We start from the raw sequence: 6,119 nt of genomic DNA, 5'->3' as shown, positions 1-6,119 counted from the left end.
GGGGGCTTTGGAGCCTTGGTCAAGCCGTGGCCTATCGACCTGTGAACCAGCCAGTGCAACTGGAGGCTCCAGTCCTAGAACTCCAACAATCACACTTGGATTACAACCAGAATTGTAGCTTGACTTTTTAAATATCTGGACTTTCCTTTCCCTTTGCGCTGCGCTGACTTTGCGTCATATCTCCGTGAAGACGGTCACTGCAGTGAAACGTGAAAACAGATGATATCAGATGACTTCATTTGTACGGCTGGGTGCGCGGGGTCTTTTTAAATAAACACACCAAATGATAAGAGAGTGCAGCAGGGCAATAAGTAGCCTCAGTGAACCTCCAGTGAGCCTCTGGAGGCTCCAGGAAACACCTCTGGCTCCTCCGCATTCATTAAACCTTCCCCCCCGCATCCCCACCCCACCAACACACACACACACACGCACAATTAGACACCTAAGGCACATTAACCTTGTAATTCATGCACCGTGATAACTCAAATAAATGTTTCTGCTTCCGCCGCATGTCCTGTTATACATCCAGGAACTATTTTAGAATCACTGCAGCATCTTGAACGTGGCCGTCCAACACTTGAGGGGTTTCACTGTCGCTGCTGTGACCTTTGTCATCAGCCATGTAGACTGGGGGTGCGTGGTAGGGTGGGAGGGTGAGAGGCGGTTTCCCACCTCCCCTCGACACCCCGCTGCTTGTGCGACACCTTGCACACTTTGCCTTGAGGTCAGTGGATGAATGCAGTTGGTGGCTTTCTGACGTTAGCTCCACTGTGTTGGGCGGATTTGTAGGATTGACCTCGGGAATGTTCTACAGCACAGGGGTATACTTGTTTTTGTTGTTTTTTTTGTTCAACATATCGCTCAGGAAAAATAATGAGCTTCTTTTTTGAAGCAGCTTTGTTCTCAGGAACCGCAACCTGTTTTCCCCCGCGATCGCTCGGCACAGGTCACCAATGGCGCCAAACACCGACACCGACCGGCTGCCGGGCTGAAATGTCATTTCACTCCAAGCTGATGAGGCCAAGCGGGAGCCGTGCCAGATGCGATGAGAGTTGAGAGTGGATCGATACCCCGGGGGGCCGGGGGGGGGGGGGGGGGGGGGGTAGAAATGAGTAAAGCGGGTGAGGAACAGGGGAGTGGGAGGGAAGGGGATGGAGGTTGATGCATTCGCTGACCTCTGTTCGCTGCACCTGGACGCCGTCACGACGGCGCAGGGCCTTGGATCTCCACTGAGCGTGCTCAGTACAGACCTCCTCCTCTTCCTCCTCCTGCTCCTCCTCCTCCTCCTCCTCCTCCACGCAGTGTCCAAATATTTCACTCACAGCCCATTTCAGCAGCCACCGCTCCTGCCGTAAACACCCGGACAGTGATTTAAGGTTGGGACCAGACATCCATCCGTCCGTTGGCCCACCCGTCGCTGCTTTTGCTCACTTCTGGCGCCGCCGGGGTCCTCGGAGCAGCGGGGACGTCCTCCTTGACAGCGGCTGATTCGCTCCAGGCCGCCGTTTACTGTTTCGGTGCTCCGCGAGGACTCTGGCGGTTGTTCTGGAGTCCTGGCTCCCTCCGCAACTTTGGGGACTTTAATGCTAACAGTAGTGACAGTCAAATGGGCAAGTCGTACGCGCTGGACAAGATGAGTCACATTCCGAAGACTTATGTTGACAGGAGAATGGCCATTCTTTATTACGCTGGCCCGTTCCAGAGGACATCGCTCCTGAGCATACCGTAATACCTCCCTACGACCGTTCTCTCAACTGAACTCTACACTCTTTGCCGCTCTAGCTTACGGGTGTTAGCGTTCTAAAGTTGGAAGACATTATTTGTGCCTCGCACGGTGGTATGAGAACGTCCTACCTCACTGCTTCTGTACTCTGTATTGTTTTGTTTCCCCCTTCAGTTTCCCTTCAGGCTGCCATGTTGGCGGTCATTGGCATCAAGTCACGGTCGTTCATCGTAATTTATTGTTTTGTACTCGAATCAAAGGGCTATGCTGAGGAGTTTCCCTTACACAGAGATGTGAACAAAGGTATAGTGGCCTTTAGATGGCACTGTGACGCCACCTGGAGTAAAAATCAGTTTTTACTGGAGGCTAAAGTTTAGTTTAGTTTGGACTGTGTCAGTCTTTGATCCCCTGACAAGTACAACGTACCAATGAAAGCCGCTGGTAGACTCCAGAGTTGAACCATGCCAACACCATGGCTCCGACTGTTGTAAACATAGCTTGTTACCCTTACGCAGTGTTTTTACCTCCCATTGGTGAGTTTTATCCTGCTGGGGGCCAAACAGTAGTAAAAACCCGCTAACAAAATGGACCTACAGCTACATACAGATTATTTTGATGTATTTATTTTTGTTTGAAATTAGTTTTAAAGAAATATATGCAAGCAGGCCGACAGGATCAGCGATGCAGGTGCAGCGTTTAATGATTACAAGTCGGGTACTGGACAGAAAGCCCTCAGTTCAGCATCCCTCACGGCTAATAAAAAAGCCGTATCGCAGCGCCATGTGAAGCACTATCACCCTCCAGAACGCTCTTTAAAAGGTGCATTAGAGGCTCGTCCCGGTCAATTTGTGTAACATTGACATGCATTTAGCTGATTGCGGCGCCGTCCGCTGGAGCCGTGTGCAAATAGCGCGTGTTTGTCGCGCTTATCTGCTGCTGATTCCACCGGCAGCCTTAAAACTCTTGATAAGAAGGAGCGATTGCCATTAAATACAGACGGTCCAGCTCGTGCAGCTCAGGCTTAAAATGCGATGAAAGGAAATGTTACACAGCCTCACCCTGAGATGCTGTGTTTCAGGTTTGGCTTTGCACTTGTGAAATGATGGATGGTGGAGCCTGAGCACCGGTGGGAGGCTTCCGTACTGCGGAAGTGCATTGTATATTTTTCCCTGATCCTGATCTCGAGGTCCTGATCCTGACATGATGAGGGGGGGGAATATTGCTGACCGTAGTCTGAACTGAAAGAAGACAACACATATTATGAGTCAGTTTTGAGGTTTAAATGTACAGTATAATGTTGCCATGTTGCTGCTATTGTTGTTTTTTTCCTTGAAGGTCACACTGAAGATTCCACCTCGACAAGCCCCACCTCCTCCGTTTCCTGACACACTTCTATTGGCTATTTTTATTCAGGGAACAGATTTACTCCTACTGCTTAGTACTGGGATAACGGGATGAAAAAAAGAACAACAAGGTATTTATTACATTGGTAGTGTTTGTCTGCCGAGCTTGGTGCTAAGCTTCTCTCAGGCCATAATCAGGAAATCGGTGCTCATAATTGACTCTAAAGTGACACGGGCATTGACTTCAGCACGGTGGACATTCATACCCTCACCAACAGTTGCGCTCCCAGCTATGGCAACATCTGTGTGTGTGTGTGTGTGTGTGTATATGCGTATATTGTAACGCACACATGAATGTTTGTGTACATGTGTTGTGAGCGCCGTTTGTTTTTTGCGGGTGATAAACAGTCAGCTGCAGTCGACTGGAGAAAAACAGCAAGTGGCCGTTGGCGCTTATTGAGTTCCTTACAACTATTGGCTGCTGCCTTTTCACACTCAACCTCGTCAAAGGTTCAGCCGAAGACCATGGGGCGCCGCAGTTAGCCAATAGGGGGCGACCTGCTGCTAATGCCCTTGGATGTGTCACCTTGCTCCGTCCAATCTCTCTCTCTGTGGGCTGGGTGGATGCGTGAGAGATGTTTCATGAGGCTGTTTGCAGGTTTGATTCTGCACCGCTAGCTGTCGCTAAAACTGAAGCCCTTTAGTCTGTGTGCGTGTTTCAGAGGTAGCCCCAGCTGAAGCCTTATTTCCCCAGGCGCCGCCCTGGTCTCTTCTCAACACGCGGGGAGCAAATCGATACTGACACAGGCTCTCCTCCAGCCGGGGAGCGGTGGGGGGTGGGGGGAAGAAGGAAGCAGCCGGGAGAGAGCAGGCACAAGGTTTAGCCGTCCTTGAGAATAAATATTGCCACACTCATGGGGACGCGCATCAAACACGCAAATATGCATCTTGCATTATTGCGCACCGCTGACCTGAGGCCAGCGTCTAACAGTGCGCCCGCTGTCGAGCGTTTTAATAATACCAGCCACATGATGGAGGAAAAATTATATATTTAAAATACCCAAAAGCTTTAATTTCCAAATGACTAAACCAATATTGGGACTGCAACCGTCATCCCCCCGCAGTGGGGGTGGTGGTGGGGGTGTGGGGGTGGTGGGGGGGATGGAAAACAGAAAAGCAGAGGAAACTCCTCTGACCCTGCAGTGACATTTTACCCATGAGCGACACTCTTCCTCTGAGAGCAACGGAGGTGGAAGAAGGAAGTGGTGCTTTGGTAAGAGGTTCGCCCATGGAATGCTTTCCATAGCTGCAGCAGCAGCAGCAGCAGCAGCAGCAATGATTGCAAGGAGAGGAGAAAAGGTCAGGCCGTCCGGCACGGCGGTGTGGAGGAGCATCCGTCTGCTCCTTGCAATGTCAGCGCAGTAGATGGCGATGCTTTATGGCCTGCTGCTGCTGCTGCTGAGGAAAGTGACGCAACTGACACACAAGACACAAACATACCAAACTTTTCTTTATTTTTTTTTTCTCTCTTTTCCTCCTCCCCGAGGCTCCAGTACAGGTGAAACCTTTTTTTTTTCCACATTAGTCCGTAACTTGGCAACAGTTCTGCACAGCAATGAAATTCAGAGACAGGAAACAGTCGTTTATTCTCCCCTTCCCCCGTAAGGAGTTACCCAGGTCCAGAAAGGGGCGGAGCCAGTCAAACGAAACCACAGAGCACGATGTGATGTCACGACGTGACGGGCGGTTAAAGTGCAGCCGTACATTTGAATCATTGAGGATCTAAAGAGGCGTCCTCGCTGGTATTGGCTTCTTTTCATAACAAACTGGTCAAAGGAAAGTGTCGCATTTTAAGGCCTGACGAAACCAAACTCATGCCTTCGGTGCGATTCTGGCTTAACATTTCAGATTTGGACTCTGGATTGGTTGTAGAGTTGTGTTGCGTTGATACTTTCAGTTTCACTCAGACAGACAGACGGGAGGTGCAGGTTAGTTACGTGTTCATTTTTCACCGTCAGGTTTTGTAGCCTCCCGTTAAACCCGACACTTTGTCAGACCCGTTTGAAAAGTAAATAAAATCAAGCCCAGCGCGTGCGTCGCCACTTCACACAGCTGAAGTCTTCTGGGAGTCTCCGAAGGTCTGTGAGAGCACGCAGCTGTGAGAGTGCTCAGGTGTGAGGGGGGGAGGGAGGGAGGGAGAGGGAGAGAGGAGGAGGTTGAACGTCCAGTTAACGAAGAGGAAGCTGATGCTGCTGCGAGCGTCTACCATGTTCCTGGAGATGGAGATGTTTTGAGGAGCAGTGTGTTTGTTTGGTGGCACAGGAAAACAAACAAACAAACAAACAAACAAATGGCCCCTTCAGCAGGAAAATCTGTTTTAATCACGCTGGAAACTCTAAAGTTGATTTGGCTGAAACTACTCCGCTGTCCTAAAAACCACCAGCTCATGCTCGCAAATGAAGACCTGGCATCTTATCTCATCTAATAGTTTGTTGTATGAACAGAAAAAGCAAAAGTGTCCTTGTCGTGCTTGTTGCTGCTGGTTGTTAAAACGTTTCGTCCCACCGGTCTTTTGGCCTCGACACATCGGAGGTCAAGTTTGTGTGGCACTGACCTTCGTTCAGAGAAAAACAAAAAATAACAAAAGAAAAACAACAAAACCTCTATTTAGTCCACAGACATCTTCATATATATATATTTATATATATATATATATATATATATATTTATGTATTTTATAAAATAAATCTTATATTTTCCAAGTGTACAATAATAAAACAATGCACTCTGCATGGGGGAGAAAAAAGGTAACAAGAAACTCCATATATACACACATTAAGTCTCGACTGGTTTGGCAAGACAGGAACGTGGAGCAGTTCAGTGTAAACAGCTCAGTCACTCTCACTCCAACTCATTCCGACTCACTCCTGGTTCTCCCGTCACTCCCTCCATCCGGGTACATTCAGTACTCTTCAAATAAAAAAAAAAAAAATGTGCTTTTAGGAATCTCTTCCAAAGGTTCAGTGTCCTGTGTGTGTGTGTGTGTGTGTGTG

Source organism: Nelusetta ayraudi, unplaced genomic scaffold, assembly GCF_046127955.1.
Source record: "Nelusetta ayraudi isolate G7.1 ecotype Tasmania unplaced genomic scaffold, CSIRO-AGI_Nayr_v1 ptg000074l, whole genome shotgun sequence".
Lineage (NCBI taxonomy): Eukaryota > Metazoa > Chordata > Actinopteri > Tetraodontiformes > Monacanthidae > Nelusetta > Nelusetta ayraudi.
The sequence above is the reverse complement of the archived record's forward strand: the minus strand, read 5'-3'. Positions refer to the sequence as shown.